Below are 13,948 nucleotides of genomic sequence, written 5' to 3'. Positions count from 1 at the left end.
AAATTTAAGCTTAAATTTTTTTGTTATTTATATACATTTATGTATTTAACATAATGAATAATTTATCTTAGAAGATGAAATATATGTGTTTTAAATATTAGAATGGAAAATGCCAACTTCGAATCACAATCTAGCCACCTAGTTCCCAAGAGAACATGGAGCTATATAAGATCGCCTAAAACAGTCAGAACATCTTCCCAGACATTTCAAAGGAAAGTGGTCTGCCTTATCGCGTTATTATTTTTTCCTCTCAGTATGGATACATAAGTGAAAAGGTTGCTGAGGTGGGAGGGGGTGGAAGATGAGCATGGATTAATGAGAATGTTTAGACTTGCCTATATTTAACAGTGCTGAGCTTGCTTAAGCATTCCTAGACTCAATGGCTTCTTGCCTTTAGAGAAATTTTTAAAAAGGGAAGTTTTGTGCCTTCATATAGAAAAGCTCAGAAAGAAAGAGAAATTATCAAAATGTAAGAGATAGGAGAAGAAAGCTCCTCATGATGAATTTTGCTAATTTGAGAGAAAAAGAGAACTCTAATCATGGCTTGAAGACTTCATGAATGAACAGTCTTCTTGAAAGTTTATAATCCCCTTTTCCTGGCCCATTTTTCTGGAAGGTTTTACCTTCTCCCTCTGTGTATTAAAGATATAATTTCCCTCATAACTCAGTGCAGCCTTCTTTACGAAGTTCCTCCAGTCATTCCATTCCACAAGAATCTTTCATTCATTCAAAATATTTTTGAACATTTAATATGTTCCAAGCATTGTTCTAGGCACTGTGAGTACAAAGATGATTAAGATGCAGCTTAGGTCCTCAAGATGCTTACAGTCTAGTGACAGATGGAATACATTAATTGACCCTTCTGACACAAACAGGAGTGTGTAATAATAAGGAAAATAATAAGGCATCCTGGACACACAGAGGGAGGATTCCTTTAAGATGTGGTCAGAGAGAGCTTCCTAAAAAAGGTTATGTCAGAACCGATTCATGGGCTGGAGTTGAACTCCATCCTGTAGGTAACAGGAATCCTTTAAAGTGAATGAAATAGGGGTGACAAGATTAGATTCATACTTTAGATATGTCAATTCTATGAGAAATATGTAATGGAATAAGATGATAGTATCTTATACAGTGAGTTTGTAAGGAAATCATTAAAATTTCCATTTGGGGGACAGAACAAACCTACAATAGCATAGTGAAAAGGAAAGTAGGAAGAAAGCACATTAAACCATATTTATGAATAAAATTAGTAATTGGTAGGCTAACGGAAGTAGATGAGTACACAAAATTTAGCATAACTCACAGATATTCTAATATGGATTGTTCTCTGAAACTATAAAACAGGACGAAACTCTTCTTTAAAACAATCAGTGCCTCAGAGAGGATAAGACCAATTTCAGGTTTCCTTCTGGACCCACTACAAAGAGAGGTATCCTGGGAGGAATCCTGGGAGATGAAGCATACACCACACCTTTGCAGCTTGGACACAATATTACTCCGGATACAAGTTACAGGGGCAATCCCACAAACAAGCTCTTCTCTTCCTTCCAATACATATTTTACACATGAAAGTGAAATTGAACTTTTTCATTAAAATAGGGGTAATAAAACAGTTATTTTGCTTTAAAAATGAAGTCTGGGTTTCATTTTTGAGGGGTTGGTAGGTGCAGCCTCCTCTGTGAATTACGTTTTTGACATGCTGAATGTTAGTTTTACATGAGACATCCAGATGAAGACATCCAGGAGGCAGCTAGATTCCCAAAAGAGAAGTCTGTGTTAGAGTGAAAGATTTAGGACTCACTAGCAATAAGGTGATAGTTATTACAGTAAAAGTATATTAAATTTCCCAATCAGAGTATGTAGACTAAGTCCAGACACCTGAGAAAGAACCTCACTGACATTTAGGAGACAGGCAAAGGAAGCTTATCTAGGGAAGGCAGGAGGGGAGAAACAGTCAGAAGCAGGGCCACTCTGGCCCACACGGTGCCTTGTGTGAATCAAAAAAAAAAAAAAAAAAAAAAAGAAAGCCTCCTCTTCAAGACACTATTCCATCTGTCAGAAACTTGTCATAATATATGGATTTTGTTACATCAGAACATGTTACTGCCACCTGCTGGAAAATATCATAATAGATGACACCACTCTTACTTGTTTTGGGTACCTCTTTCCCTAGATGTGTGACTCGAGCAGATTATAACCTGCACAACTCTATGTGGCACCCAGTGATGACTGAAAGCCATAAATGCTCAGGATGTGGGCATTTTCAATGCAGCAGAGAGTTTAGAGAAAATAAGCAACAAAAATATTTCTTGGTTTAGGCAATGAGGAGCTGAACTAGATAAAAGCCATTCTGGTAGAAGAGAGTTGGTTTGTGCAGAATTGATAATAAGGGGAAAAATGATATAAGTATCCTAATTTTTAAGGATTTGAGTAATAATAAAAATAATAGCAATGACAAGAATAGCTAGAGAGCCTTGAACACACTACACTTCAAGCATTTCATGTGTATTACTCTTGCAAGCCTAATCTCAATTTATGAGAAGGTAAATTTACCCCCATTTTGGAGATTATGAAACTATGGTTCATAGGAAGGAGGACAGGGAACAGATAAAGAAGGTGAGGGTGATATGTAGATGTGTGGCAAGGAGATCATAGCTTTGAGACTTCATGATCTTTCCCATCTCTGCAGAGAATTCACAATGAGATGTGTGAGGAGAGGCAGACGGTTGTTTTCCCAGAAGATGCAATTTGGATTCAGAAGGCCAAATCCACTGTCAAGTTCTTTCGTTAAGAATAATGTTATCCCTGCTAACTCTTAATATCCCTTAGACATTATTAATATCCTTAATAGCCCTTAGTCATCAGAGAAGTGGAGACAATGTGTTGTCTACCCTATTTTCACAGCACTTTTTAAAAGACTGTCACAAAGCAGCAAGTTTCCCCCTCTACCCATGTTATCTTACCCCGCCTTGTCAATTTTGCCAAGACAAGTAAGGTCTATGTCTCTGCTTCTTTGAGTCAGAGCATACCTAGTGCATATGGCAGGTGTGCTTACAACAGAGAATACCATGGAGCGAAAGGCCCTTGTGAATGAGATGGGGGAGAGAAGGGGAAAGGAGGAGAGAAGGAAATTGCAAGCAGCATGGGTGCTCAGAAATGCAACTGAAGAATCTATGCAGTTTCCGGCCAAGTCTCCCCAAATGGTTTCTTTCAGAAAGCAGCCCTATGCTTTGGGGTGTCCAAGCCACTTGGACAGATCATTTGTACGTGCTCTATTCTACAGCCAGGCTGGATTTCCCAGGCCACAGGAGAATCAGCAGCTTGCAGTGGGTATGAGCCATCCTGGCTGTCGAGTGCTGTGGAATCTTCAGACACCTACAGCCTCAGATCATGTGTATAGCCCCAGACCATGTGACTGCAAAATTCATGAAAGAGTCTGAGTAAGACCTGCTCAGTTGAATCAAGCCAACCTACAGAACCATGACAGATAAAAATAAATCATATGAAGCCACCAGATTTGGGGACTAACTTATTATGCAGTAATAAATAACCAGAAAATGTATCTTCACCCCCTGTATCCCCTATTGTTCAGCTTCTGTGGCCCTCATTTCTACTCAAAAATAAGAAAGCTGGAGAAGAGGAAACACTCCTTGAAGAACTCTTAAGGGCCAGCATTTCCTGAATATTATTTTGTGCCATATTTTTTACTCTACATGCATATTTTTATTTAATACTTTAATACTCTGAGGTAGCTACTTTTATTTTTTTAATACTTAAAGTTAAAACACTACATTTTTTGTTGTTGCTGTTGTTTATTTCTTTCTTGGTCTTGCCATTGGCATGAAGGAACTCAGTTCCAATTGGACCAAAGATGGAAACTGTGTCCCCTGCAGTGGAAGTATGAAGTCTTAACCACTGGACCACCGGGGAATTTCCAGCAGTAACTTTTATTTTATAGTAAAGAAAATAAAGTTAGAGAGCTTAAGTAACTTAAGAGAGTTGCCCCAGTCCACACAGTAGAAAGTGCTAGATTTTCATCTCAAATGCTGGTGTCTTTGATTCTTAGCTGACATTTTTAATTGCTACATAAACCTGTCTTCCTAATGTAACTTATTAATCAGTTCCCCAAGCTGAAATAATATGGATTAGAATGGGATGACAGGCAAAATATCAACTCCTTTACAGCTATAAATGAGTCTCATTCCTCCCTACACCTCTGGGAGCATTATTCCTTATACACTGTAGGCATTTAACAAATGTTGAGGTGAATTTTTAAAATCTCATGATGTTTTATATTCACATGGCATCCAGAAACAGACATAAGGAAAATAAGCAAATTTAATAATAAGATGGGGAAAGCATGATGAACATTACAACATAATTTATACACTCTATTGCATGCCATCACTCAAGAAGGATCAAAAGAAACCATGACTAACTCCCTCATTTAACCACACTTGATAGATAATTTCAATGTTGGGTTTATCAGGTGAGTTAACTGAGCTGCATGATTTCCCAGTAACATCTCAGTAACTCTGCACCTAGAATCTTTCAATATGGCTCCACCAAGTTCCATCTGCCCATGCTAGGCCATGTCTCTGGCTGTTCTCAAAGGTATTTCCTAAATCATCTCTGTACTTTCTGCTTCTCCACGTGTGTTCATACACGTTTCTTTAAAGAACACTCTCCCCCATGTCCCTACTTGCCATATTTACTATAGCAATTTCAACCGTCTTTTCACAAGAAGGTTAAAAGGCTCTTGCTTCAGGAAGCTTTCCCCTAAGACCATAGAGAGAAGCAATCCCTCCCACATCAGAACTCCTCCAGTATTTGCATTCTCCTTGATGCCTTTCATTCTGCTTTGGACTCTATTCATTTTTGACTCATCTTGTTTTCCCCTTTACACTGTCAACTCATTAAGGATATGCTTTTTTCACCTTTAGAGCCCACATAGCATCTAACACACTGCTTTCCTTGAACACTGCAGACACTTACTAAATGTTTGTTGAATGGATTCAAATAATTTTTGAATTTTATATTCACATAAAAATTCAGAACTAAATACAATCTAGAAATGTCCAAAGAAGGTAAAGACGTGAGAGAGAGTGAAAGGAGCAGATGTTAAAAAAACAGGCTAACTCCTTTGGGGAGAGAAGAAAAAACAACATTTTTATCCTACACATGACAAGCCAAAACTTTACTGCCAAAGTTTACTTTTGCAATAGTTTACTTTTAAACTATTCCTTTAGATACAACTCAGCAGTCTAATGCAAAACAGTTTTTTCACAATTTAAAAAAATTCTAAACTTAAAAAAATCATCCATGACATATGAAAGAAACAATTGGGGTACTAAAATTATTGCTTAGAAGCAAGAATATGAGCATTTTTGCTAAAGTGCTATAAAACAATTTCCTTTTTAAAAATGGATCATAAGTTATCATGGTATTTCTATTCATCCTTCCAGAATGAGTTTAAATATTAAATAACAAAATAGAAGCTACCACTTCCCAGGGAAAAAACATGCATCAATAATTTTTATAACTTTCAAGTTGCTGTTATAAATCCTTATTGACTATATGGCCATAAAATCAACATCATCCTAGTCACTCCTGTAGGCACTTTTATCCCGAGTAGTCCCGATAGTCCCCTGCTCTAGTACACTACATACAGATACCACACCCAGCCATGTTCATTAATTCATTTCACTTAGTACTGAGCTGGGCTGAACTGTGTGACTCTCCCCGCTCCCCAGGTCATACACTGAAGCCTTAATGCCCTGTAGCTCAGAATGTGACTGTATTTGGAGATAAGGCCTTCAAAAAAGTGATTAAGTTAAAATGAGGCCTTTAGGGTAGGTCTTATCCAGTCAGACTGGCATCCTTATAAGAAGAGGAAATCTGGGCTCACTAATAGATACCAGGCGTGCACATGCAGAGGAATGACCGTGTGCAGAGGCAGCAAGAGGGTGGCCGTCTGCAAGCCAAGGAGAGAGAGAGGCCTTGGAGATAACCAGTCCTGCGGGTTAGTGGAGCTTGAAATTTGGCCTCCAGAATTGTGAGAAGATAAATTTCTGTTGTAAGCCAGGGATCCTCAATCTCTGGGATCTATTGCCTGATGATTTGAGGTAGACCTGATGTAATAATAATAGAAATAAGGTGCACAATAGATATAATGTGCTTGAATCATCCGCAAACCATCCCCTCCTCGCTCAACTTGTAGAAAAATTGTCTTCCACGAATCTGGTCCCTGGTGCCAAAAAAGGTTGGGGACTGCTGGTTTAGGCCACCTGGACTGTGTATTTGTTATTGTAGCCCTAGCAAACTAATATAGTATACTTAGAGTGATAAGGATATAATTGGTTACTGCATGCTGTCACTTCAGTCAGGTCCAATTCTTTGCGACCCTAAGAACTGTAGCTCACCAGCCTCCTCTGTCCATGGGATTCTGCAGGCAAGAATACTGGAGTGGGTTGTCATGCCCTCCTCCAGGGGATCTTCCTGACTGAGAGATCAAACCCACTTCTCTTGCATCTCCTGCACTGGCAGGTGGGTTCTTAACAGCTAGCGCCACCTGGGAAGCTCCGTGTCTGTTTCGCCAGACAGAAAAGCCCTTACTACCACTAATGTGGCCTCTCAGTCACACTTACTGGATGCATTTAGCAAGATAACTATCAAAGTAGTTGTAAGGCTCACTTGTGATATAATGTATGCAGACCCTCTCTTCTGAGACAAAGCCAGAGGCAAAAGTTTTCCTAGCTATTTTATGACCTCCTGACCAGACTGAGATTCATTCTTGAAATTCTGACTTTTGCAAATATGTTTCCTCGGTGACTCTGCCTGCATTCTAGTCAATGGCATTAAATTCTGGCAAATTTTTAGGTCCTGAGGTGAAATGAACGTAACCGTTACCCAGTTCTTGACAAGCCAGCACAACTGAAGGCATGAAGTCCCATAGAATTCTCTGGCAGAAAGATCTAAAGCAAAAAAACTATAATTGTGTAAACAGCATTGACCCTCAAGATCATTCTCCCTGTGTTTTATTTTACATTGTGTTTATTTTCTTTAATTCTAGGTTTACCACTGAAGGCCATTCTTCACTTTGATTTAAGTTCTAGAATGATATGAAGACATCTTGAATTTTATCTCTAAGCCTGTAATGTATACTAAAATTCTCTCCAAATTTTCTTCTTCAGGATTCCTGAAATAGATGCTATGGCCCTCAGGAATAAGGGTCTGTTTCTTCTTTCATTTTCTCCTTTTAGTCTTCTCTACAGGTTAGGGTTGGAGAAGGCATTCAGTAAGAAATGTTCTCAAAATAAATGACAGTCTCTAGGATTTCTGTAGATTGCCTAATGTAATGCACCTACCAATCTTCACTATGTTATCAAAAAAATTAATGTGTTAATTCAAAAGGAGGCCTTTTGCTCACAAATGCAACTAGTGGGCAGTCACATAGCTGCAGGATTCAGGAGAGTTCAGCCACTGGGACCTTGGGTCTCCATGCAGCCACAATCAGGTACTTTTCAGATGATACCCTCTGGTGACTGTGTTCGGCCAGACAGGCTGGTGAGCCTGGATGGCTAAATCAACACTGTCCCAGTCTAGTAAACACTGTCACCTATACTTCTGCAGCCTGGCATGTTGTAGTCCATGGGGTCGCAAAGAGTTGGACACGACTGGGTGACTGAACAACAGCAAACTTCTGGGGCTGGAAACAATGTCACTAGTAACTATGGGTAGACCTTCAACCTTTCTCATGTCTGTTATGTTATTTCTCTGCAGAGTGAGTCTGCTCCTCCTTGCCTCTACCAGAACACATAAATTCCCTTCTCCAGGGGATCTTCCCAACCCAGGAATCGAACCCAGGTCTCCTGGATTGCAGGCAGATTTTTTACCATCTGAATCACCAGGGAAGCTCAGACCTTCAACCTTTCTCATGTCTGTTATGTCATTTCTCTGCAGAATGAGTATGCTCCTCCTCGCCTCTCCTAGAACACACAAATGGGTATAAAACAACTCAGCATATATTCACCTTCTTGGTGTGGAATCTTGTACTGTGCCCCATACAGAGAGTTAGATCTTGTCATCCCTGTTTTCTAAGTGGGAGAAATTAAGTACAATTATAATCCTGGTTCATAACCCCATTTTTGGTTGGGTCCAAAATGAATCCTCCTATGCCCCAACTTTTTACTTTATTTTTTGCCCCAACTTTTTAAAGAAAATATTCAATGTGCCATTATTTAATATTCTTAGAAGAAATATTCTTCAGGGAGGGGAAAAGCTGATTCAGGTCTTGAATGCACATTTCCTCATTTCTTCAGTTTAACCTATCTCACTTAGAAGCTGGCCATGTACATGACTATTTTGCTAGTTGCTACTGACTTAACAGAAAGAATGCTGTGAAATTGAAAGAGGTATGTTTCAAAGTTCACTGAAGTTCCCCATGTGCAAAAATAAACCATCTTGCTATCTGAGCTTTGAGTGGCAGTGTGTATCATTATGTGCCTTTGTTTCTCACCTCCTTCCAGACCATGTTCATCTGACTCACTGTGTGCCTGAGAGAACCTGTGGCATTTTATGCTCCGGGAGAGCTGAACGCAAATTCCCTAAGATGCAGAATTTTAGTGCTATGTACCCTTATTTTCATGCTGGTATCCCATTTAGGCAGTTAATTTTCCATAAAAAGCAGAAATACCGCCTTCTTTTTCTTCTCAGTCAAGAATAACAGCCTGCAGTTTGCCCCCAGTTGCTCTCATTTGCTTAAATGGACCCCTGAAGTATTTTATGATTATCTTTATTAGTTGGAGACTATATCCAGGCTTGAAATAATTCTGATGAAAAGAAAACTTCTCTTAAAATATTCAAACTAGTTTCAATTGGCCATATTACTGCAATGGAAAATTCCATAATGGCCAAACCCTTTAAAGCTAATCTGCTTTAACATGTTTTAAAACTGATGTGTCTTTTGAGATTTAGGTGTTAGCATGCAAAGTGTTTTCTTTTCCTAGTCTTATATTCACGCATTATTTCATTTCCCCTTAACTTTTTGAAAATGAGATAACCTAATGCTATTCCCTAGAGCTGCATGAATGAGTTAAGAGCAAATTTCTGTACTCAAACTATCATTCTAAAAAATGCATAAGAATAAAGTGGAGAAATGTGTAATTGTGTGGATGATGACCTAACAATGCTCCGAGTGAATCATGTATGATTCCCAAGGAGTACAAAGTTCTTGACAGCTACAACAATTCACATGATTGTGTTGACTTGCAGTGACAAGGTGGAAAATGGCCCGAAGCTAGTCATACCTGGGTTTAAATTTCAACTTCATTACTTTCTGGCTTAGTGAACTTGAGACAATTATTTCACCTCCATGAGCTTCCATTTCTTCCTCTGTAAAATTATGATAATATTGCTCATTTTGTGGTGAATATGAAATATGGCATTGGATAGATAGAGCAGGCATTTACACCTGATAGCTACTCCACAGGTATTTCAATACACGATTTTAACAGTCATCAGTGAAATGCTAAGAAGGAAACCAAGTTTTCAAAGTCAAAGAAACACTTGAGAGATTTCTTGGGAGTGTATTTGATTTCTTGCTGTGAATTTTCTTCTAGACACTAAATTGAATATTCAGAAAAATATATGGTCCTCATAAGGTATAAATATTTATATCCATGAGCTAATTATGTCCCATTGAAATTTTGTTAAGAAGGCAGCCTGAGATACTTGCTCTTATGAAGCTTCTGATTATCCATGTTTTATGAAAGAATCTTCTAATTATCAAAAGAGATGAGCTTTTATCTTTTTTCATCCCTTATGAGGTATGGGAACTTGATATATCATAAACTACCTATAACTCTTACTGTACCATAAATGGAAGGCAATGACAGCTTAGACTTGCTGTAGTGATGATTAGAATAAGTACTGAAAATAATGCTTATATAATAACTTAAATGCTTCAGAGGCAGTGTGCTCACATTCAAAGTTCGAATTGTTCAGAAGCAAAAGGTAGAAACACTGAGACTTATTGATAACACACCCTGACACCATTATGTGCAGTTCTTAGGGAATATAACACTCACTACCATGGAGGAACAGATGGCAAAGAAAGCTTGTTCAAGTCTGCGCCTCCTTGGAGACTGTGCTCTCTGCTAGAAATAATACTGTGGAGCTCTAGGAAGCCAGATATGGCCCCATAGAGAAGAAGTTCATGAAGTGGCACTGAAGAAGTGCAGAAAGGACCTCATCTTTTCTAAAGCTTTTCCTGGGAGAGTTCTCATTTCTGCTTTCTGGACTACAGATGCTCAAAAAAGTGTCAAGGAAAATCAGTCCCGCTGTGACTGAGATAAATCCTTTCAAAGACAGGGAAAAGTAGAAAGTGTACAAGCACTCTAAGATTTCCTATCTCCTAGAAACTCATTTTATAAATCCCCATGAACAACACAACTATTTTAAATATAGTAGCACAGAAGGGGAGGCTCTAAGTGGATTATCCATATAACATTTTTACGATGCTGAAAGGGAAGAGAGAGCTCTTATAGGCCAATTAGATGAGCACTTTGCATGCGTGACAGACTGATGTTTAACATTTTCAGCAATGAAGGAGAGAAGCAGAAACAAAATTGTCCTATAAATAAACTGCTGAACTTTAGCATGTGCCATATTAAGAAATTTTCAATCTTAACTCAGAAACTGTGTGGTTTGAATTATAATTATTTCTGTGGTCTTTGGAACAATTGTGGGCATCACAAGTAAAATCTATTTATTCATTCAGCAAATATTATTAAGCACCTATCAAATGCCAAAAATGTTATCAAAGACTGAAATCTTAAAAAGACAGTTAAGAGCCTGTCTTTAAGAGCTCCCAGTCTGGCAGAAGTAACTGTAGGCTGGTGCAATGGTGCTCAGAGGTAGTGAGTCATGAGATGGTACCCAAGTGCTGAACTTTGCAAGTGAATTACACATATTGCCTCTTTGTCCTGTTCCTGATAATCCCTACAGTATTTTATTCTTGTTCTGCATATCAAAGCATTATCTTAATTAAAAAAGGGGTGCAAGTCCAACCAGAGCAGTAGAAAATGAGGAGTTTGTTAAGGAGAATGTGTCATTCCTATGATGGAGAACACCTAAGTTAAATTAAAGAGTGTGAATTTAACAACTAAAATTCCACAGAGACAATTAACTTTACTTTAACATATTGTTTCTGTCCATGAACACAAGGAAACTACAAACAGTGATAAATCTATTCAACCCAACTAAAATATTATTCCATTTCAAAGAAATTTTATCTGCTTTCTCACTAAATTGTCAGAACCAGGTAAATGAAACAGACATAACTTTTTCCTCTAAATTTACAACCTTGCATCTCCAGTTCACCCTTGCTTCTTTTCTATAGACCAAATGGTATCCTCCCTTTCTAGAGTTAATTCTCTCACTTGTGCCCCTATTATTATACCTTCTGCTACAGTTCTCATCTCTGGAGGCTGTTGGGGCCCCACTCTGCTTTAATTAAATTAGATTCTCTCAGACTAGAGTTAGGACTTAAGTACTTTTAAGATATTTTGCAGGAGATTCCAGTGTTCAGCCAGGATGAGAGCATTTTCTTATCATCTTTGAGATCTTACTCAACAGTTATCCAGTGTCTCTAATGTACCATGCCAGAAAAATTATCTAAAATTTGGAAAAAAGGCCAAAAAAGTGATGGTACATTTCAATATTACATTGGAGCTAAGTGCATAATGATTGTCTTAGGGAATGTACTTAATTCACACCATATCTTTACTACTGATTAGAAGTCAGAATTGGAGACTTAGAGAAGACACATTTTAATGTGCAAATTTTTGTCCAATAGAGATGCAAATAATTTCTGGCTGGTACAACTGATAACTTCAGTGACTTATGGCCTGTTGGACATGAACATGTTTTATATCTAATCCAGTAATCCTATCCTAGCATATCTTTGTTAGATTGCCTATAACAATCTCAGCTCAGCTGCTGTAGGAACAGGTCACAGTATCACACTGCTTCCTTCATTAATTAATGTCACATAAAATCTTTGATTTTATATTGCCATTTGTTAAGGTATTTTACCTTTTTGAAAATTATATTTTAAACACTTTCAATTTCTCCCCAGTTATTAGAGTCCTCCTAAAAGATGTCAATGTTTATCTAATGTTAAAATTTTAAAAAGAAAAATTCTCCTGATTCCCTTTCAGGAAGTCCTTATCTTCCTTCTCCTTTTCCAAAATCCCGGAAAGAATTGTTCACTGCTACTACCGCCCCTCCATTACTTCTCACTTGCTCCTCAACTCACCCCAATGCAGATTCATGCTTCCACTGATTCACAGCATTGATTTTATCATGCTGTCAAGCTCATCCATATCCTCCTTGCTGTTGAAATCAATGGACATGTCTCAGTCTTTAACTCACTTAACACTCTAGCCTCATTTGTCCCCTTGAAATCATCTCCTTCCCTGGGCTTCTACGACATTATACTCTCTTGATTTTCCTCCTGTTTCTCTGGCCACCCTTTTTATAAATTGCTTTCTTTTTCTGTCATAGTCCTCTCTCTCTCATTTATGTACATAAGTGCTCATAATGGCTTTATTTATAATAGCCCCAAGCTGCAATTGACACATGTCCTTTAGTGGGTGAGTCAACAAACTGATGCATCCATGTCATGGAATACTTCTCAGCAATGTAAAAACCAAATTATTTACACGTATTTTCAACTACTTGGATGAATCATCAGAAAATTAGGGTGGATGAAAAAAGGCAGTTCCAGAAGGTTACAAACTATATGATTCCATGTGTAAAACATCATGAAATGACAAAATTACAGAAATGGAGAATAGACCAGTGGCGGCCAAGGTCTGAGGAAGTGGTGGGGTGGGAAGAGAAGTGGATGTTACTCTGAAAGGGAAGAGACAGTGTCTGTGTAGTGATGGAAATATTCACTGTGGATATTCTGGTTGTGATACTGTGAGAGTTTTACAAGACGTTACAAGATTTACAAGATGAAATTGGGTAAAGGGTATAGAGGATCTCTATTATTTCTTACAACTTTGTGTAAACCTATGTGAAGAAGTGAAAGTGTTAGTTGCTCAGTTGTGTCCGACCCTTTGCGACCCCATGGACTGTAGCCCATTAGGTTCCTCTGTCCATGGGATCCTCCAAGCAAGAGTACTGGAGTGGGTAGCCATTTCCTTCTACAGGGCATCTTTCTGACCAAGGGAATGAACCCAGATCACCTGCACTTCAGGCAAATTCTTTACTGTCTGAGCCAGCAGGGAAGCCCCAAGAACACTGGAGTGGATAGCCATTCCCTTCTTCAGGGGCTTTTCCTGACCCAGTGATTGAACCTGGGTCTCCTGCACTGCAGATGAATTCTTTACCATCTGAACCACCAGGTAAGCCTGGGTAAGCCTATAATTATCTCAAAATAAAACTTGATTAAAAAAATAATTTACATATGTAGTAATTAGTTATTAATCATAAGTAGATTTTGCTATTCAAATATATCAATTCAACACAATTCATAGATCAGTTTAGCAGAAAAATCATGTTGAGTTTGGTTTTACTTTTAGTAAACACTTATATTGGATGATTTCATCATCTGGACTAGTAATTTGAATGAACTAACAGGTATGTGCAGAATAAGGATAACTGAATGTTATTATACACTGATATTGTGAGTGATCAAAAAAGCAACTTGAAAGTAGCTTTGATGACATAAATCATCATAACTATGTCTGTGGGTCAACTGATTTGAATCATAAATATATCTAATGCTACTAACAATGGCAAAAACTCAATTTCATATGGGAAGAAATAAATTAAGCAACACTAAAGTATAGCTATGAGAATACAATATTTACCGAGAGGTTACTAATTTGGCAACTACAACCATTAAGAATGAAGAAAGGCACATATAAACAAGTAA

Source organism: Cervus canadensis, chromosome 15 (assembly GCF_019320065.1).
Source record: "Cervus canadensis isolate Bull #8, Minnesota chromosome 15, ASM1932006v1, whole genome shotgun sequence".
Taxonomy (NCBI): Eukaryota; Metazoa; Chordata; class Mammalia; order Artiodactyla; family Cervidae; genus Cervus; species Cervus canadensis.
The sequence above is the reverse complement of the archived record's forward strand: the minus strand, read 5'-3'. Positions refer to the sequence as shown.